Raw genomic sequence first — 22,703 nt, 5'->3', positions numbered from 1 at the left:
TCTTTACATTCCTGTAACATTTTTATCCGGAGTACTACTTGCATGCATTGATGTAGACCTTACATCTTTATGGTCCTAACCAGCATTTACATCAACAGAAGACATAGAGTGACTCGTCTTCACTTTCTTGAGTGAAGTGAGTCACCAGCTTACAGAGAACCAGTCAAACAGGAGCATTGATATTGTGGAGGATTGGTAAAAACAAAAAACTGGTCTGCGGTTTCTCTTGGACCGAGTATGTGGTATGTACCGGCATACTCAATCATACAAGCAGCGTATTGTAATTCAGGGTCAATGGCAGACCCTGGACTGCAGAGGAAATGTATTTCATTCCTGGTTGCCATTTTCCTGTTAGCATTTTTTTTATTTCTTTCAGTACATACATCGCATACAACATTAAAGGAAAAAACAACATCTCTGAAATCAGAGTAGCAAATAATAATGTAGCTTTGATGGCTTTGATTGTGTCTATGGAGGTGATTAATAATACATATGGGTGATAGACAGTTTCCTTTTTCATACCTGCCACTACCATCCAACATGACCTCAGAAAAATTACTGTTGAAAATACAATATACCGGTCTTGAGAAAAAACTGTTTGTGATAATTGTATTCAATGCCCTACACATGCTGCCTGCGTGTATGTAGGTGAATGCATTTTCATGAATGGAAACTGTTAATTTGCACAGTGCCTCTTTAAATGTTACCGACGCTTACACTGCAGAAATAGAACTCCGGCTGCTGTTTGAAACAAATCTGCTTTGACTGGGTCTGATAGTACAACTTGTTTGCACAAGGAAAGTCGCAACAAAATGCAGTTTCGCAGGGCGGCTTACCAGCAGACACAGTCGGTTAATGCTCTTGTCAAAATGGATTTCAACAGCTTGCCTGTGTCTAATTGCAGGCTGGTGGGATGCCTTGTGAGCAGGGGTCATATGAGTCCAGCTTAAGCAGGTGAGGCCCGAAGACCTATTCAAAGTGGGTTTGGACCAATGGGTTTTCTCCTGGGAGTGGGGGGAGGTGGGGTTTGTGGTAGAATCTGAAGGGGTCACTAAGTCCACGTTGTGGTGGTGCTTGTGTTTATTCATAGCGCAGCACTTTTCCTACCCCCACAGTTGGCAACTGAGAATGCTCAGACAGTGGAACACCCCCAACCACCCCCTAGTCCCTCCATGGAATGTAGTTTAACAAAGCACCTTTATCCATAAAAACCGCACCAGCTCCCCACAGAGAGCATATAGCCTGTCGTCTCTGTGGAAGAAGGGGCTGCTGATACACACCGGATATGTCCTGGGATAATATCCCTTTTTAAAACTAAAACTAACATGACTTTTCTTAGCGGACAACCTTCTCTATGACAACTACCATGATTAATTAACATTTAACCAAATGTCATATTTGCCATTAGACTGCTGTGTTCTTCAGAGTCGCTCAAGTTCCTTGCTCTAGGATTTCAGTTCAAACTCAACGTCATCCAGACAAATATAATGCAATAACAGCTTGCAATTGGATTTATTGCATTTTATTTGCCCAAGAAAGTTTATAAACCCAATAAACCATATTGGTTCAACCTTTAGACCTTGAAACAACCTACTTGTGGTATTTTCAAATAAACCAGATGATTATATAATGGCAGAATTATTATACAGTGATAAAAGACCACAGTGTGAGTTAAAGTACACATGATACACAAGACAAATGTGACCCTCAATACAGAAAGCTAAATCTTTTTTTCAAAAGTAGCAAATACTAATAAAGCAACCTTTTATAATTAAGGGAAGGACAAGCAGTCAGAGCAATGGGTGTGGTTTTTAAACCAAAAACTTGCCCAAGAGTGCCCAATGGGAAACAAGCATGATGGAGACTGCACTCCTTCCTTTAAAAGGATTCATAGATGTTATGATAAAAGTTATGATTTCTGGCCTTGGTAGAACATATATTACAGGAAACTGGAGTCTGTCCATGCTAGTAACTTTTGACAGCAAACAGATAACTTGGACTTGGAGCAGGAGAGTTAAAATGAGCAACCCTTTATTTTGTCAGGTGATTTTAAAAATCAGATAACATTGGTTATTATGTGTTTGGGAGTCAGTATGTTTATACTGTGATAATGTGTTGAAAGCATTTAAAAAGCTTTGGTCCATACATTCTACGATGTTGATACGGTTCTTAGTTAAAAAAATTCCAGGAAGGAGTGAATCAGTCATGGGACTCGATCAGTGCAGAGGAATTTTGGCACACACTGTCTGATGAGCATGTGAGTCAGAGGTCAAAGGTCAAATGAGGGTTTGACAGAAGAGTAAGGCTGTGTCTCGTGTTTTACCGCCTTACACACTTTGAATGTCTATTCTACAGAGGCAGTCATTTGAATGAGCAAGTTTCTGAAATAGCAAAACAATTATTTTTTACATTACCAGCAACTAAAGACAAAATACTTGGGATGTATGCACCAAATTCACCCAATCGACAGAAAATATATTAATTATCATGAATTCACAAAAAAATTAAAATGGCCAAACGCTGCACTAACATTGTGTTTTAACGGTTGGATCCACCACCCTAATTTGTGTAACCAAGGCAACGGAGGTATCTAAAGAAATTTGTCATCTTGTTGAGGCACAAACGATACACACCGTTCTGTGGTGTGTGTTTGTCACAATCATTACTATGACAACTTGGCGTTGTGTTTCTCAGGTTACTCCGTTTGGCTTGCTCTGTGATTGTTTTGCCAGTACCATATGCGAGCAAGTGCAGCCATGTTTACAATCGCCATAAATCGCTCTCAAAGCACGTGGGCCCGTTGCCCTGCTACTGGCTTCAGACGCGCTCTCCTGGCTTCAGACGCGCTCTCCCGTTCGTAGGAAATGTTTCGCTCTTTACAGGGCTCTGGGTCTGGCCGTTGCGAGTGCCATGCCTGATGTGAGAGCTCCAGCCCTGCCGCTCAGACCTGCGACCTGGCTCTCCACGTCAGAGGGTCTTCCGCAGGCCTCTACTGCCCGTGCCTCGAGGGACAACTCACCATTCCACCTGCCACCGTCTGTTATTGTGAGTCTTTTGTGGTGCAGAAGAGTGGCATTTACTGAACAATCTTCTACAATCTTCTACAATCCCCCCCACCAATATCAAAGAGTCAACGAGTGCAGGGACAAGGCTAGCCATTTGACCTGTGCGGGAGGACCCCGTACGGACGATCCCTGACACCGCAGTCACCCGGCTAACGTTTCTCCAAAGAGCTAAATTATAGTTAGGGTGTCAGGTTGCCGAGGTCAGGGTGTCAAAGGGCAGCACGGCCATGGTTTTGAGATGGCGGAGAAGACAACGGCATGGTTTCTTTTTGCAATCCACGTCCCTGGTGGAACAGGTGACCTGCTTACTGGAGGAGCTGCACAATATCAGGCAGAAGGAAGAACTAGATCACAAGCGACTGGGGAAATGGCAAGTTTCCTCACAATCAATCAACAGGGTGGACCGTTGTGGTGTATTGGTGGGGCTTTTTTTCCACAGCAAGGAAACTAGCCTTTTTATAGGTCAGAGGGGAGGGTTATGTACATAATGAGAGACTAGCTTTCTCACAATTGATGAAAGACCTCACTATCAGAGACTGATGAGGATGAGGCCACAGTTGAGCTGGATTAAAGGATGACTTTGTAAGCAAACAGCCTATTTCTTTTTCTATCAACATTTGTATTTATAAGTTGTTGCTCCCATTTGGCATGTTACTCATTCCAAATGAATCTGTTGGCAGAGATCATTAAGAACAGCAAAAGATAAAAACCATTCCACAGTGGCGTGTGACTTGTGACACAAATTGTCAAATTGGCTGAAGTAGACTTCTTGGATCTTTTCCTGTTAATAGCACAGGAACATATGTAAAAATTCTAAACGGAGCTAAAAATACATTTCAGTGATGTGCGGAATTCCATTGGAATTCCAGAAATATGAGTTTCAGAGGTAGCTATGCAGACCCCATTTTGTTCCGCGGAGCGTTTTTAGCGACGGTGACACCTACAAGCAGCGAGGAAGAGCCCGGCTTTAATGTGCTTCGTGCCGTCAGTTGAGAGACCTTCCCACACGCCTGCCCCACCACAGATTTGTTCATTTCCACACTCCGCCCACACAGTCTTTCACCTTCCATCTGCTCTGGTTTCTTCTGTTCCCATCACAGCAGCACACCTCGCTGTTACCAACGCGAACAAAGCGCGAGGGCTTCAGTGGCACCTGGAACAGAACTCACAACCAAGGAAAGACAAGGACGCTTCTGCCCAAAGGGCCTCCATGGGCAGGCATCAAGTGCAACCATAAATATTGCACGTTTGGTTCCCACGTAGGGAACTGCCAACGTATCCTTGCGCAAGGTACACAACCTGAATTACTTCAGTGCGTATCCTGCTGTATAAATGGATATTATGTGAAAATGCAGAAGTTACATAATCTGTTCTGGGTAAGGGCATCTGCTAAATGCCAGTAACGTGTTGCATCACTGAAAAACAGATAAGCTTATCATACAAACCAACAGGTCAACACATACATGGCTAGTGGAACACGGAAGTCCAGTTCTAGCATTCAGATTCACTTTTGGCTGGTGCCGTACATCGTGCAAGCAGCTTTTTGCCCTTGCCAGAAAAGACGTCTCTCCTCCTTTGCTTTTTTTTTTTTTTTGGTGCTCCAGTTACGTGCCCGAGGCCTTGCGCTGAGCCGGGCCGAACCCTGGCACGCCGCGGCCACAGGCTGGCCTTGATGGATGTTGTGACAGACGGATCCCGGAACGGCTCCACAAATAGACCCATCCCTCGGTCCACAGGGGAGAGAGAGCCCCACTTCCCCCCACTCGCCTCGGGCCACAACAGCCTAGCCGGGAACCGCTGGGAAATTAAAAGTTTGGAACGATTATTTCACAATGCCGCACAACCTGAAAGAAACAGACGCTCGCAAACACGCAAGGCCCGTGGTGACGGTCTCAATAAGACAGCCATTTCTTCTCCTCGCCCGCCATTTCTCACATCCGCGCTGCGAATCGCGGTTACAAAAGCACCCGCTATGACACCATGTTGGGATTATAATACAGTACACAGTCAGCCCTAGTATCATGCAGGACTCTTGTACATGTTTCTACAGAGAATAGGGCAGACAGTAACAATCCCACAGTTGCTCTTCAAAGGCAAGGGACGTTTACAGTGACAATATTATGGGATCCAGGTCACATCGGATGCAGGAGCAATTTAAAGATTAAAAGGTTCCTCTTGTCTCCTCCACTTCAGGAAGCAGGGGGAATCGAGTTCCCGCACCACGGAGCCTCCCAGGCAGATACCGAGAGCTATCCCGCCACCAAATTCACTGCAGCACCAGTCACCGGCTCGTCACCCAAAGCTCCTCAGCGATTTGCGGTCCCCGATCAATACAGCTGCAGAACTCAACACCCCCCCGCCCCGTCCCACTCCCCCACCTCCCCCCCCCACTGCGATTGAAACGCGATATGACCGGGCTACGGCGCAGACAGGAATGCAGTCGGGAGTGATTCCGCCCATCCCCCCCGCTCGGAGCTCGGAGCGCTTTCATGTGCCGTCCCCTTTCATCCAGGGCCCTTTGGCGCGAGCGACAGAAAGAGGAGGCGATGACGCGCGTCCCTCTCTCCTGCGCGTGGGCACGCTTCCTTTCTAACGGCGGGTACCAGTCCCGCTGCGTCGCCAGGGAGGGAGCAGGGTGCCCGTGTGAGCCCTGCCCCCGCTCCCCCCCGCCCTGCCGCCCGCCCGGCCCGGCTCGACGGGTAGCGGCGTCTAGACTAAACAGCCGGCGCTGTCCTTGACGGGGAGGCCTGCCCTCCCAGCAGCGTCCTCCCCGGGGGTCTGTGCTGTGCTCTGTGAAGTGTGTGTGTGTGACCTGCTGCAGTACTGCTCTCCCTCTCTTCTCCAGCAGACTGTACCTCTCCACCCTGCTGAAAAAAAGATGCTCAAGCTAGGTTTTGAAACGGCTGGTAGCTGGTTGACCTGTTCACACCCGCTCCATACTCAACATGGTTTGACCAGCTCAAGCTAGGTTTTGAAATGGCTGGTAGCTGGTTGACCTGTTCACACCCGCTCCATACTCAACATGGTTTGACCAGCTCAAGCTAGGTTTTGAAATGGCTGGTAGCTGGTTGACCTGTTCACACCCGCTCCATACTCAACATGGTTTTACCAGCTCACGCTATGTTTTGGTAGCTGGTTATAGCTGGATTTTATACAAGGGCATTCAATCAAAAATTTATCCTTGACTATGGCTAGAAATAACTGCAAGTGTTCCTTTGTTTTGGAACCCTTACCCAAATGGTTTGACCAGCTCAAGCTAGGTTTTGAAACGGCTGGTAGCTGGTTGACCTGTTCACACCCGCTCCATACTCAACATGGTTTGACCAGCTCAAGCTATGTTTTGGTAGCTGGTTATAGCTGGATTTTATACGAGGGCATTCAATCAAAAATGTATCCTTGACTATGGCTGGAAATAACTGCAAGTGTTCCTTTGTTTTGGAACCCTTACCCAAATTTAATCCTAACCAAACACTGTACTGGATGAGAAGCCACCTTACTTGACCGTGTCTGTTGAGAGTTAAGCACAACTGTTTATTGAGTCCAGGGTATGGTTGATGGTGTTGAACTCCATAGCACTTGCCCTAACATTCCCTCACACCCACATATAGCACCCACAAGTATTTTTGTCTTGCTGCTGCCACATATTAGCAACTGTTTTTCACTAACAAGAGTCAAAGGTCAGTGAATATGTTCAGTATACATTTTTTTACGCATGCAATCTAGTCTGGTGGTTTAAATAGAAGTTACATTTGTTCTGCTGTTAATAGAAAAATAACTGCATTGGAAAGGGTGCGTACAATTAAACCTCAGCATAACCTTTGATAATTCACACATTAAAATGGATGAACCTGGTTGGTACTGACTGTTGTTTCCACATTGTGATAATGGAGTATGAAAGTTAGTGCCATGGGAATTTGTCACTTCTGTTTGTGGTGAATTAACCAGATGGAACTTTTGGTCAGGAAGAAAGCTTGAACCAGCATATCAGTCTGGTGAAACAGAAAGAAAAAGAGAGGGAATCATGTACTGCGGGCCACAGGAAACCACACAGTGCCTCAAACGAATAATCAAAGGCCACCTCCAGCACAGTTGCAGAGAGACACACATCTTTAGGCACAGGTGTACGATGGGGGCTGGGAGCTCACAGCCGCGAGCACAACCCAAGCCTACCAATTACCCGCAGGTGGAAACAGTAATTATGAGATACCTACATGACAGACTGGCTCTGTGTAAGTGTGCAGGCACTCTCTTACACCACACATAGCGCGGTGTAATTTTCCCACTCTCCAGGTTCCTGTGAATACAATTATTTCCAGTCCTCTTACATCCCCTGTGAAGACATACCCAGGGACTTATGTCAAGATAGACTCACCAGTACAGACCAACTCACAGCTCAACATGATTTAGCTGGTTGACCAGTTCAAACCAGCTCCCAGCTTGACATGGTCTGACCGGCTCAAATTATATTTTGAAACAGCTGGTTGAACCAGCTACCAGCTCAGACAAGCTACCAGCTTGACCAGCTGAATTGTCAAGCTGGACAAGCTGGTATATCTGGATTTTACAGCAGGGCAGTCAGGAGCTCTGTACTTCTGTGTGTTCTGGGTAATGTGTGTGCATGTATGTTTAAAAATGTTAACCCATGTGGGCGACTGATGTTTGGGTGAGTGGCTGTGGTGGTTGGAGGGAAGAGCAGAGTTGTGGGGGATGTGGACGGATGAGTGGAAAAAAGAATTTGCGCAAAACTAACAAAGCAATCCTAAATGAGAAACATGACTGAGTACTAATCTGCCCTCCCTGGTAGTAATCAGACAACGCAAGTCCCATTCCGCCTCTATCCTCATATTTTACAGAGAATCAGATGGAACCCTGCCCACACCCAATCATTCACGCATGTGATGGGACTGTTTGCACAAAAAAAAAAAAGTATAAATACTGTTTTTAGTTACTACATTACTCATGTGTTTGATATGCACTGTTTATTAATCATATTCCTCATCATTCTTTGTAACTGGGTGATTTGTAATCATGTTCTTTTCTGTTTTGGGTGTTGCAACAGTCAACAGAGTATCGTATTTGATGACCAGGGGTGTGTGGTTACAGTGTTTATGAGCAAATTGTGTTTTTGGCCAATGAGACAACAAGCTGGGACCAAGCCTCCCTTTAAATGCAACACAGCTGGATGTTTTTTTTTTTTTTTTTACATGTGGAGGGTTGGTTGTTGTTGAGAGAACCAAAGCTTGAGTGACTTCAGATCCTACAGCTGATACCTACATCAGTATATCTATACCAATATATATATAATCACACATACCAATCTAGTATATGTGATTGTTTAATCTTCAGTACCAACTTCGGTACCAACTGTCAGTGCACCTACGGCATAGACTGAGAGTGTGTGAGTCTCATCTCACACCGGTTTGTGGTGCCATGTGTGCTTGCACTGTGGTTTAGCCTTTTGGATTTTATTACTCAACGGGTCTGTGATCGTGTTAAAGGAAGTGGGGAATGGTATAATGGTCTTTGTTACAGTAAACTACCAGGACAACTGGAGACCTACCGGTCAGCAAGGCTACTTCATACTCACATACTCCATGTAGACATTTTGTTTAATTACCTGGTGCTCCAGTGGTCTCTCAGTCAATTCCTTTGAAAACTATCAAGTTATTTTTATTTGGCTTTCTTTAACCTGGTCTCTCTGGGTCATTTGTCACTGGAATCCCACTAACATTTGTTTGTACTAGTCACAGACCTGGGACAAATACTTAACAGTTCTGGATTCAAATAATTCCAAATAATTCTTGCTTGGTGCAATTGAGCCAACCAAGAGGACCAGGAAGAGGAATGTTTGAGAGTATTTCATAGGTTCCAATAGTCCAGATAAGCGTAGAAAAGTATTTGATCACACATTTGACCCAGGTCTGAGTAGCACACACCATGGACTGAGGAGCCTGGCCTATTTTCTGAACCCTGACCTGGTTCCCATTTGGTCATGCAATAGGTGGACAGTAGAAATCCTACATCCACCTGACTTTGAGATGATGTGTGCATGTCCATTCAATGTAGACACCCTGGAAGTCCACCATAGCCATTGAGGAATGTTATACTCTATCTTCAGTAAATAAACTACAGATCTTGCTTTATGTACTCTAGGCCTGCCAGAGCCTAGATTCACCCAGGTCACAGTATTTTTAATACTGGAATATTCTAACGACATGAATCAGCCCTTGCATCTTCAAATCTTTGCGCTAACTGGTTCGAAAACATGTTGTGAAAATATTGAATAAATATTCACAATAATCTGATTTAAAAAACAATTAGCCTGTTTATAACCCTTTATGCCCTGAGGCCTATTTGATCAGAATGAGATTTTTAAGTGAAGCAAGAAGAGACTATCTGTTAGAAAGATTAATCTTTTGCAGGGCTGCAGATCATATCAAATATTTGGTAGCTGCTGGGTGTTCTCACTCACAGCCAAAGGGATGTGTAAAGAAGGGCTGCTGGGGAATTGGGTTTTGGGTCTTCTGTGAGTGTTCAGATATAGAAGCCCAGGGAATATTAAGAACCATTCAGTGAATGGTAAGGGACGCTAATAAGAGTGGGGCTTCCTAACACTGTGGTTCTGGGCCTAGTTTTGTGCTCTGTAATATAGAGTAAAACTATATATAACTGCTTCTGCCCTAGTGATATTGAAGAAGGAAAACTAAAAACTTTCTTTTGAATATATTATATGCTGAAAAGCAAACAACAAAACAAACAGGAAAAAAAAGATGGCATTTCCTTATGTTTTCAGAATCCTGTGGGTTCCCATCTGGTTGAGTGTGTCCTGGAGTGACTCTGGGAGAAGGCTGCTTACTGTGCTATGCACAGGAAACATATTGAACGGGCTCTGTGGTTTTCAAGTGGCCTTAAATGTTTAGATGCATCTCTCACACTATAAATAGAGCTGGGGCTTGGGGCAGCCAAGGTGAGAGTGAAGGGTTCCTGCGTTGAGCAGCTATGTGCATTTCACCGCCTCAGTTTTAAGGGGCATTAATGTAGGCCATGCCTCATTGCCTCAAAGAAATGAATTCTCAGAACAGCTCCATGGTAATTTTCAATGACTGCCTTCTCCATAACTGAAGGCTAGGCATCTGAGAAAACACAGTAAATGAAAGCTAGGAAAACACACGTTGTACTTTTTTAAATGAAACAAAAGGTTCCCAATGTCCTAAGCGTGGTGGATAAAGAGATTCCGCCTTTAAAAGCACTTTTAGCCGGCCCTCTCTCTGCAAGCTTTGATATCTCAGATCTATTTACCCTTCTCAACGCCCTTTTAAGTGTTTCAAATTGTAGACCTGGAGAAATGAGCTCATGAAACCCTGGTGTAATTGTGTCACTCTGTGTCCTGCAACCTGCACACTTTCTGTGCCTGACCTACAGCAGATGCCCGGCCTGTCTCTGTTTTCCTGAAGGCCTGGTGGTCATTTTGTGGCCTGATATGTCTGAATTCAGCACGTCTGTGGCCTCACCCCCCCCCCCCCCCCCCCCCACGAGAATGCCCTTGGCTGGGAAATAGAGGAGCCTGAAACAGCAGGCCATCTGTTTTGGGATTCTGTTTGATGGTCTGATTGACAAGGGGTGAAAAAACAGCGTTGCGTAACTCCTGACCGAAAAGGGCACTCATGAGGAAGTGAGAGAGGACATGTTGAGTGCTGCTTAGCTAGCCTCTGCCAGGACTGCAGCCTTGGCATACCGTTAAATTTGTATTTTATTCCGGTGTGCACAGTAAGCTGTTGATCATTTCTACATAGTCACATATAACTGCCACGGTGAAAGAGCAAGCTATTAAAGCAGCTGAAGGTTTACCACATTTGTGTAGACACAGATCTGGACCTGACAAAAATGCAGCATGGTTTTCTAAATATGAAATTCTGATAAAATGTTTATAACTACAAGAAGTGTGGGCTTTGGTTCCTTTCTCACATTGCATTGTGAGCCTTTGTTTACGGGAGTTTGATAAACCTCTTTATGTGGGCACTAGTGAAATTCCCACTGTGACTTACTTCTGCACCATGACTTCCTGTATTGGATTCAATGGAGAAACCATTTGAGGAATCAACCCTGACAAAGGAATGGCCGCCAATGCAAAGGCATAAACCATGACAGTTTTAATTCTGGAGCTCTGTAGGCATGTGTGTGTCTGTATGAATACCCAGCACACTCCTCTGAGCTTTCTGTTACAAATTCCTAACAGAAGAGTCTGTTCCATATATAAAAAAAATCTAATTAAATTAAAAAAAAAGAAGAGTCTGTTACATTGTGGAATAAGATATTGATGAAATGAAATACATTGTAAGAAATGTGGTTGCAAGTCATTGTCATCAAAGAAAGCTATTTACATAGTTATTTTTGAAAATAAATTCCATAGGGGCTATCTTGCTCTAGACTGAGGTTGTTGCATTAAACTTCTTCTCCTCCCAACCCCCCATCCACCCCCCACCCCCACCAACTTCCTGCCTCATACTCCCACACAGACTGCCTCTAATCAAGGCTCTGGTGTCCTGTCTCTGTTCCAGGCCCAGTCACACCCCCTCCTTGCTGACTGCACACAAATCTGTGTGTGTGGGGTCCTTGGTTTACATAAGGACATTGCCGGAGCATTCTCCCCGTCTGCCTCCTTGCCAGGAACCTTATAATTTTACCTTTTGAAATAAGATGAATTTCTGAGCCAAGCAGTGCAAGCTCAGAGCAGTTCAGTGGTAAGCTGATATGAACTAAACTAATAAACAGTATGGATACATACACAGAACCCTACAGTGGGTGGGATATGGAGTTTGCTCCGTGGGGGAGTGGGTGAGGGGAACAGTTCTTTCATAAATAAGAAGACTCCAGTTTTCACATCCATGTAGTCCATTTACAGGCGATCTTACGGGTGGGAATCTGGTGTGCGAGATTCACAGCCCAGATGGGACAGGAAACAAGCTGCCAGTAAATCATCAGGGTGGTTCACCATCCCATTCTGAAAGGGTGCGGGGGGGGGGGGGGGGGGGGGGGGGTGATGCCTCAGGCGATCTGTGAGGAAAGGTGCGGGGCAGGTGCGGGGGGCTGGATGGGAAATGCCCCGGGTGGCGAGACTGGCCTCGGCAGTTCTGTCGTTGCCCTAACGGCCGCACGTGAGGCAGTGAGCGTGCTGCACGGGTACATGCCACAGCGTTTCATTTCTCATCTACGTATGGTGGGAGGACACGGGCCTTGTTTCTGCTGCTTTACTGCCGCAGTGGAGTCTCACGGGCCTCTGTGTCCACCTCCCTGCCCTCCAACAGCAATGTTTACATCCCTGAGCTTGGACAGCACATCTGGAAGTCCCTGTCTGCCTGGGAGAGACCTTGCTGATGCAGTATAACTGCCTTGTGTCTTGTTGCTGTGCTCAGTCTTGCAATTGGTATATGACTTCTGACATTAAACTGTCTTCAGCAACCTCACCTTGGAAGCAGAGTTTGGCTGTTCCACACCCAGTTTTAACCCTCCTACACAGCTGTTTCTGTTTCAGTTTCAGTTAATGATTGTTTTTCAACCTACATATCAAATTGATGAACATTAGCTCCTGTTTGGTATAATTGGTTAATCACACACCTGACTATATGCCTATTCTGAAATCTCTGACTTTGTGCAAGTGTACCTAGAAGAATTGATCCTGGTTTGAAGGCAAAGGGTAGTATAGATTTGATTTAGATTTTTCTTCCGTTCACTCACTTTGCATTTTGTTAATTGATAAAAATGAACTATTAGCATTTCTATTTTTGAAAGCATTCTTACTTTACAGCATTTTTTCACACCTGCCTAAAACTTTTGCACAGTACTGTATTTTCAGGGTGTTACATTGAAAGAAAACACACCCTTGCAAGGAATCCTAGCCCTGGCTATATCCTAAATGATTGACTCACCCTGCAGGGTTTGTTTTTTATTTCTTTTTTTAGGTTAAGCTCCAAATCCTTCCATCTACACAATGGCCTCAGTCATATCGTTGATTAGAAAAGAAAATGAATGTTAAAGCAAAGCTAAAGGGAGAAATCTACAAACATATTTAGGTAATCACCTTTTCCCCCTACATTCCTTATGGTTGCAGTACAACTCTAAAAGGCTTTAAGAACTTTCATTTGAGGTTTTCACTTTAGTTTTTCACTTTTCCACTGTTATTCATTGGAGGGAGTAGCAGTTAAATAATTGGGAAGCCTAGCTTAGGGTTTTTTAAATATAAAAACACTTTCTGGGTCACCTGCACTAGGGAGTTAGCCATGGCTATCCACTGTAACTCCATGCATTTGGAAAACCGTACTGCCATAGTAGTACCACTCGTATTTTAACAAATTAAACCGCAGTCACCACTTTGTTCAAAAGGAACAATACGGACAGTTTTCAATGTAGTCATACAGATAGCAATTTCTTTAAATTCTCTAGAAAATATGTTGATTTCAATGATAAACCCTTTGTATTTCAACCCAAAAAGAATTATCTGGTCGAAGTTCAATCCATTGTACATTAACCATCTATTCTGTACTGATGTGGGAGAGGCTAATTAGACTTAATACAGGCTGCATTATGCTCTGTGAAAATCGCATTACTGAGGATTTTTTTTTACTACATATCTACTATGACTGTGCGTGGATTTTCCCTTACTCTAGCTCAGTCTCTACAGTCTCACAGTGCAGTTCATTCAGAAGATTAATTATAGCGGGGGACACCATAAAGTATGCAATAATTTGGACTAAAAATGGATTCAAACCTGGCTGTACGACAAGTCAAATTTTTCTTCTTTTTTTTTGTAGATTGTCCCTCAGTACTGTATTGTTTTTAGAGGCTGTGCTGGTCTACATAAAACTAGTTGAGCCCTGCACTCTGAGGCTTGGAGTCAGTGATTTAAATGTGAACAGGCAGCACCCATCCCACTAAAAAAAATCCCCTTTGAACTCCCTGCATACCTGCTAATGTCTGGAACATGGCTGAGATGGCCTCCCTGATAACGAGCGAGTGAACCAACCCACGCAGCAAATATGCTGCCGCCCAGGTGCTGGGGGGAGAGGGGAGGCGTTACCCCGGCAACGCAAATCCCCCCTCCTTCGAGTACGGCCCTCGCCGGGCCCGGGGGCCCCTCCTCTTTCCGGGGGCCACGGCCCGATGGCCAAGGTCAGGCAGCGTCTCAGACACACTGGGCAGGAATCTCTGGCTGTTAAAGGATCATCTCTGCATTATTGAGGAGAGATTCCCACGGGTAGAGATACTCTTATGGCTGTACCAGGTGCCAGCCCCTCAGGATGGCTCTTTACATGAACATATTCACAGCAATCCCTTAACCCTTATATTATGTTAAGATTTTATGACCGCTTTTATGCTTTTATTGACACAAAATTATTGTAATAGACACATCTCATTTTAGAGCCTGAGCTAAGTGAAAGTTTGACACCTGTATGGGAAAGTGCCGCCCAAATGATCCACAAGGAAATTTTGTACAAAATACAAATGGTTATATATTTTCTTACATTTTATACAGCTGGTGAGGGTAAAGCTGAGCACACACAACTTCTTTGTACGCAATGTTTGTACATGACTTTTGAAAACAAAGCATTATGCGTATTCCATATTTACCGTTCAATCCCACCAAATTAGAAATAACATACAGTATCAAGATTAAAAAAGGTTAACTGGTTTTTAATGTCAAACACTGAATGGGGTCAAATAAGCCCCAAAAATAACATGAAGTTTAAAAGGAGGAGTAGTGTTCGCAATAAACAGTCACAGTAGCAGTAGTTTATTATAGTTATTTTTTTGCTTTTGCGTGTGTCTTTTTTATGCTCCCTTCTTCCACTCACACAGCCCTGAACCTTAATCAAGTCAGGGTATTACTAACAAGGCCCAAGATACCTGCCTGTTAACCAGGCTGCACAACTCAGGGGCGTGTCTGGGCATCTGGGGCTTCTGAAATACCTGATTCGTAGCTTCATGCTTTCATTAAGAGATAAAGGTCGCAGTTCGAAATCAATCTGCGTCAGAAACATTTTTAATAAAAGAATGTGCATTCCATGGGATTCAACAAGCTTTTCTCAAACACTGAAATTGTCTTAATGGCCTTCAAACGATTTTTGGACTGAATAAATATCAGGTCACCAGAAATGACAGCTTACTTAACATAGCATACTACACCCATGGTGTCCATATTCATGTCTTTGGCTTTAATTATCTTTGACTTTATCTTTGGTCCCTTTAGATTAGTGTGATCCTACACTTTCACTGAAATCATATGCAGAGAGCAAAACCCTCCCTAAGGCGTTTTCCTGGTGTTTTTATGAAAGTGCTCAGACTACAAGGACGGCAGTTCCACACAGCTAGTGTTTCAGCAGTCATTTTTCGGAACACTTAAACAGTGCACATTGTGACTACCCTGGTAATCGGCTCAATGCAACTCCTTTCACATAACAAAGATATAATAACCATTTCTCTTCTGTTGGCACACTGCCAGCAACTCAGTTCCACATCCAGATGGCAAAAGCCATTTTCATATTTTCTTTATTGCTGCAGAATTATATTCTCCTTACAGTAATGTTATGAAAACACTATGGTGTTTCTGGCCTTGTGTCCTGACTACCATATGGATGTAAGACACAGAGGCTTCATTATAACTCATCTTTCAGGTAGCCCTTTTCTGTGAAAACTCTGAAGCAAGGGACAATAAATATCATTATGTGTGTATATGCTTATACACTCACTGAACACTTTGGAACACTGGATATTTGTTAGACTTATTGTTTTTTACTTATAGGTCTAACGCTACTGTAGCCTATCCACTTAGAGGTTTGAGGCGTTGTGTGTTCAGAGATGCTCTTCTGCATACCACTGTTGTAACATGTGGTTATTGCGTTGTCCGTTGTCTGACCTCTCTCATTAACAATGCATTCTTTTAGTTTTTTGCACCATTCTCTGAAAACTCTAGATACTGTTGTGTGTGAAAATCCCAGGAGACCAGCAGTTTCTGAGATACTGAAACCACCCTGTCTGACACCAACAACCATTCCATGACCACTTAGATCACTAAAAAATAGCTGAACTTCTTGACCATGTCTGCATGCTTTTATGCATTTTGTTGCTGCAACGTGATTGGCTGATTAAATATTTGCATTAACTAGCTGGTGTACAGGTCCACCTAATAAAGTGCTCACTGAGTGTATATTAAATATTTATGGCTCAAATGCATATTTGATTAAATTGAACAACTGAAAAACTGCTTGTTCCTTCACTTGTGTATTACAGAAGATAAACCTTGAAAGATAAAGATAGACATTAGCTATATGAGTAAATAATTGTTAAAAATGGGACTAGAAAGTGAAAGCTACAGTAACTTACAAAATGTAGAATTGCCTTCACCAAAATAGCTGATAACTAACACTTTCATATCCTTTTGGCTTCAACTGTTAGGAGGGGGAATGGATTTAAACCCTATAATTTAAAATCTAATAATTGTGGGAAAAAAGAATAATAATTGTACAAATATTTGTATTTCACTGATGGCCTGTGCATAAGCCTACCACTAGGGAGTAGTTAATGCAGTCGTGACCCAAGAAACACTGGCTGATTTAAAGCCAATCTTCTCCTTAAGCCAGCTCCCACACTGCTGGTCACAGTGGACTAATAACACCGCCAAAGATCAAACCTGATAGCTTTCTTTGAGGGCCCACTCCATTTTGTGGTGAGAGCCTCACAGATGAACCGTTTTGAAAACCAGGTTCTCGTGTTCTCATCCGCTGACACTTATGACACATGATTTTTAGATATGTATTGTATTTTATTTTTTTTTATCAGCTCATTCCTTCCCAGAAAACTTACAAGGCCACCATTATGGAATGTGCAATACACATCCTTGACGAAGCTTAATATTAGTGCCTACAGCGAACCCAGCCTAGTCAAAACACATCGCACATATCATGGTGACTGGCTACAGTAGGCCTGTGTTTATTTGCTGAAGAGCAAACTTTCTGTGGAAATAAAATGAGAGGTTCGGAGTCAGGTTCGCTTCCGTGGAAGCTTGGGATACGCCTGGAACTGAACAGATTTGTTTAGCTGTTTCCATGGTCCCAGCAGAAAAGTGCAAGTCTCCCACCGCCGGTCTGTGGGACTACAACAAATATAGCATGGTCACGTGGAGCACACAGACCCTCTCCAACCTATTTCTACATTCCCCCGTTTCTCTCTCTCTCTCTCTCTCTCACACTCACACTCACTCACTCACTCTCTCTCTCTCTCTCTCTCTCTCTCCCTCTCTCCCTCTCTCTCTCTCTCTTACATAAAGTGTTTCTATTCACAACTCTGGCCGACAGCCAGCTCGCCCTCAGGGAACCCCAGCAGTCTCTGACATTAGGTCACTGCTTACCGTAAAGCACTCTGAAGAGCAGCAGTTTGCTCCGACCGCCCTAACATAACCATAACACTGAGATCTTCCTCTTTTCTCTGGAAATTATCTGTATGGGTTTTCCCGCAGCAATAAGGAGGAACGGCAAAAGCAGCATTTTCACTGGAAGATGCTGTCACTGAGTTTACCTAGAAATTGTAAAAACAAAAAAGAGGGGGAAATCATGTATTACTGCTTTGTCAAAACAATGGTTCTACTGTAAGCAACTCTCCAGCCTTGTATCCGTTGTCCGAGGTACATATTGCTGGAGCAGGCAGTGATAAGACTAGCATTATTATACAACTGGTGCTGCTACTGTGTCTTACAGTGGGACAACAGGTGAAAGAATCCATCTCGTGTCTTTCCTCAAATAAACTTATGTAACGACCCCAAGGAAAGAGGTTGCTTAACAAAGACATGCATTCAATGCACGTGTACTATTATACAATCATAGGCAACACTTTGAAAAAGAATGAATAAATTAGCTTTTGTTCATGCTAATTATGTAATTCCAAATTGCCTCTGTTTATCTATTTGCTGTCTGATGTTAATGTCTATCCAATATTCTAATTAGCTATCACTAGGCAGTGTGAAAAAAACATAAATAAACATTCATAAAACAGAACAGAAATGAAGACATTCACTGCTACTCTGAAAGCATGATCTCACATGATGTTGAATCTAAAATGCTAAGTGTGTGTGTGTGTGTGTGTGTGTGTGTGTGTGTGTGTGTGTGTGTGTGAGGGGCAGCAAGGATGGCAGGAGAGAGAGACCAAGAGAGGCTTGTCTTTGTCTATAGAACAAAGCAGGCCAATTGAAATATTTCTGACAAGAACAAAAGCCTGCTTTTTATGCACAGACAATGTAGCATGCATGCACACATACACTTACGCATGCACATACAGCAGTAAGACATGCTTGACAACTGGTCATTAATGCGTAGTTTCGGCATAGACACCATCCATTCCAACATCCCAGGTTTCTGTTTAGTAGTATCAGGTTTCTTTTCTGTTTACCCTGTCTTAACTATTTCTTTGAAAAGGTTTTGGCATCTGACTTCACAAAACCAAGGTCCATGTGCTGTGGGGTTTTTTTTTTTCTTCATTTTTTAGAAGGCATTTCAAAATAATCTGGTGGTTAGAGGTTTTAAAAAGAAATAATAGCTTTCAAATGTGTTCACTATTAAAATCCAAAGAAATTATGATAATAATAATAATACATTTTAAATCCTTTTTTATAAATCCACAACTTGTGCCTTAGCCTTGAGCCTGACCACACTGGTTACAAGTGACAATGCTTTTCATGGGAACAGCATGTGGGAGATGTCCTTGTGACAGTGATTATCAGAACAGCATTGTGTAAACGCCATTTTAGCTCCTGGGAGCCAGTTTGGGATAAAATGAGGGTTGTATCTGACCGAGAAAAAGACCTGAATCAGCATGGAAAAGTATATCTGTTGTCCAAAAATATCATGCTACAAATACATACTAGTCAATGACAACATATGAAAGCAAAACACAGCAACATGTCAGCCAGAAGACTTTGATGCTATAAGCTGAAGACTCATTGAGTGTGGACTGCATGATAAAAGTTGTGACTCTTTTGAAGGAAGCGTCGTATAACATCACCTTATAAACCTGCGTTTGAGCCCCTTCTGACATAACTGTGTTTCAACGGAAACCGAAAAAGACACAGCTGCTGCTGGCTGAACCCGACGCTGTGGTAATAAAAATACAGCGGATACGCACGATGTGAGGTCCCTCAGGGCACGCGTATTTTAAAATAGAGTTACGCACTGAATGTTTACAGGGCTGGAACATGGAGAGGGAGATAAGAGAGAGGTATGTTATTTTATACCCCTTGCAGAAGCAGGTCCTTATGTTTATTCCATGCTATTTATTTCATATTTGATTTATTTGTCCCTGGTGGAAATGTATTTATTGACACACACACACACACACACACACACACACACACACAGTACACGGTATGTGCATTTATCTGTCAGAGCGGGTGGAGGACTGTGTGCTGAAGTCCCTCAGTGGTGTTGGTTACACCGTCATGGAGGTGCTGCGACCTGCTGGCGGTGCCTGACAGACCTGACTGGACATGCCGGCCCGTGTGAGGACCACACACACCCAATGGCAGCGGCTCTGGGCTGTCAGTCACCCTCGCCTATTCGGATTATATAAAACGGTTATGTAATCTTACTGCTGCGCCACATGTGAGGCAAACTCGTTCCAGTGGCCCGTGAGCGCAATAGGTACCGTCCCGAAGACTCAGAGCGAGGGGGGGGGGGGTACAGCACATGTATCTGGGTTGCAACGCGAGGTTAGGAGGCGGGGCAGGGGCGGATTCGAGGGGCGGGGGTAAGAACAGGCGACAAAGGCCTTTTGAGGCTGTGGTATTTTACAGACAGATGCTGTTCTGCGCATATCCAGTTGGGTTTTGCTGAGGAAAGTTGCTTTTTACTGGAAGGAAATGTAAACATGATTTATCACTGGTTCTTACATAATAATGTGCGTGTCTCCCCTGACGCCCCCCCCCCCGTGCGTCTGCAGTTATGGAGGATTCGTGCTGCGCAGCCGCCTGTCAATCATGCAAAAGCAAACACTCGTGTACACGAGCAATGTGCATGTGTGCATGTTACGCACACGTGCACACACATGCATGCACACACACACGCACACAAATGCTTTTTTCTAAATATGCCAAGGATTTACAGCCAGATTTTCTGTTTTTATTACCTACGTACATGGGGGTGCCCTTAGTATTTCTTACTGACAAAAGTGAAAGTGAAGGGTCACTGTTTATTCAGGCACGTAAGCTCATAACTCCTAGTGCATAGTAACCATTATGGCTCTTAACAGCAGGTAGTACAGAACCGATCCTGGATTCTGGCAATGTGTGATCAAATTCCGGTGTATAACTCATGACTGTGGCAGACTGAGAATTCATAATTTTATGAAAATTAGCAGAATGATTTTATAGTGTTATATTTTCAGTCTCCTTCTGTAGCCTCAAGTCAGTCAGGGCGGCCTGTAGCGTAGTGGTTAAGGTACATGACTGGGATACGCAAGGTTGGTGGTTCGATCCCCGGTGTAGCCACAATAACTACAATAAGCCTTGAGCAAGGCCCTTAACCCTGCATTGCTCCAGGGGAGGATTGTCTCCTGCTTAGTCTAATCAACTGTACGTCACTCTGGATAAGAGCATCTGCCAAATGCCATTAATGTAATGTAATTATCATAATTGTCCGTTATATGGGAGTATTTATCTCAGCCTGTGGAAGGAAAAAGATTAGTATGCAAAAGAGAAGAAAAAGTGAAAACACAGCAACTGCGTCATGCAACTGTCTTTTAAAGTTACTGATAAAGTTTTATTGGTTTCTCTCCATAACGCTCACTGTTGTGTCAGAACGAGCAGCTGGTCTTATCCAAGAAGAGGTGGGTAGACTTAAGACTCACATGGGACCAACACACGAGATGAGAAAGACTGGACCGTGGACTCTACCTGCCCGTATTTCCCCTCGCCTCTGAGTCACGCATCAGCCTCTTTCCCTCCTTTCATCACTTCTTTCCTCCTCAAGCCTGTTTAACTAATGTTCCTGCCTTTTGCCACTTTTGTTTACTCCTTACATCGGGGCCTTGGTCTCTTGGTTTCTGCAGTGCAAGGGAACTCTCCAGAGGCGGGAGACGCTGAGACTCCACTGACTTCCACTTATCCCACAGCAAAGGCTAATAAACTGCAGTCAAGTCCCCAGCAATTACTGCCCTTCTCAAAGAAACTGTCCAGAGACCTCATTATACAGTACTGTCCATGAGCAGTTCATCTCTGGAGATACTGAAATTCATGAGTTACTCCTATATTAATTAAAGATGGAATATTCGTTTTTTTCTTAATTTTCATTAATGAGGGCAATTAATTTTCCAATAACGTCTTTCTAAATATTCTTGCTATTCTCTGAAAAGGGAGAAAAAAACCTCCAATTGTTCCAAGTATGGATAACAAGTGTATTTTAAAAACCATAATTCATAAATTCATAACTGCAAACCGTAAGGTTGAGGAATTGGTCTGATTCTAAGCAATAAAAATTCCATGAAGTCTTCAAGTCGATATAGCTGCCAGTCACTGGATGTCCTTTTTGTGGTGCATGGGATTAAGTGTTCATTTCAAACACAATGAAGCAAATGTGAAAATACAGGTTGGTTTGGCAAGAGGAATGCGAGCAGTTCAGTGTAGGCTTTTAAGCTTTTTTCTTGTTTTTATATATATATACACACACATATATATGAATATGTATATGTATCTATGTTTCATAGCCAAAGAATGGGGATTGGGGATAATTATACACACTGTATATAGGACCCATTAGGAAAGATAACCGACTCCTGAGCATGAAGGCCTGAATCCAGATGTTTCACGGCTCTTTCCTCTGCAGGAGGGGGACTGTCACTGTCCGCTGATTTGAGTGACGGTCCCTTAGTCCCACAGTGATGCATGGAGGGTCGTTTTTTTATTCATCTGGGACAGCCTGTCACCAGCAGGTCCTCAATCTCCCATGGGTGTTTGTCCCAGAGCATTGTGCATGCATAGCTGGCTGTGCGCTGGATAACCAACACTGTGCAACTGTGTACAAATGTTGCAATTGCAAAATTGTGTTAACCAAAATATGAGATTGCGCCATCAGAAAGCACTTTTATTATCTTGCTATATTTACTCTACATGTTGCAATTCCCTTTTCGAGTAACCTTTAAGTACACATTCTGCATGAAGTCTTATCTTTCGTTCTCCGAGGTCCATATACATTCCCTTTAATTAGGTCGACTGCGGTGTAGGTCTACCGTTATTTGGAGACTAACACCGGTTTAACAACACATCTTTCATTTAACAGATACAGAACACTTTTTCTTTGCAAGCTTAAAGCAAACTGCCCTTGTTGTCGTGCGCTGATTAACTCGTTGCGCTAGCCTCCTGTTGAGTGTGATCGCAGCTTGCTCTAAAAGTGACCTATAGCAGCCCACATGTGTATTACAGGGTTTTACAAGACTAAGCGCTGTTGATACAGGAAAATACCCGAAGTGCGCAACGCCTTGATTTTTTATACATTTTTTTAGCTTTTTTAAAAATTCCTAGGTTAAACTCACAATTCCATGTTTTGTTCGACTTCCGCGAAATACTTGCGTTAAACCTGTGGTAGTCCAACAACTGGCACTTTG

Source organism: Conger conger, chromosome 15 (genome assembly GCF_963514075.1).
Source record: "Conger conger chromosome 15, fConCon1.1, whole genome shotgun sequence".
Classification (NCBI taxonomy): domain Eukaryota; kingdom Metazoa; phylum Chordata; class Actinopteri; order Anguilliformes; family Congridae; genus Conger; species Conger conger.
The sequence above is the reverse complement of the archived record's forward strand: the minus strand, read 5'-3'. Positions refer to the sequence as shown.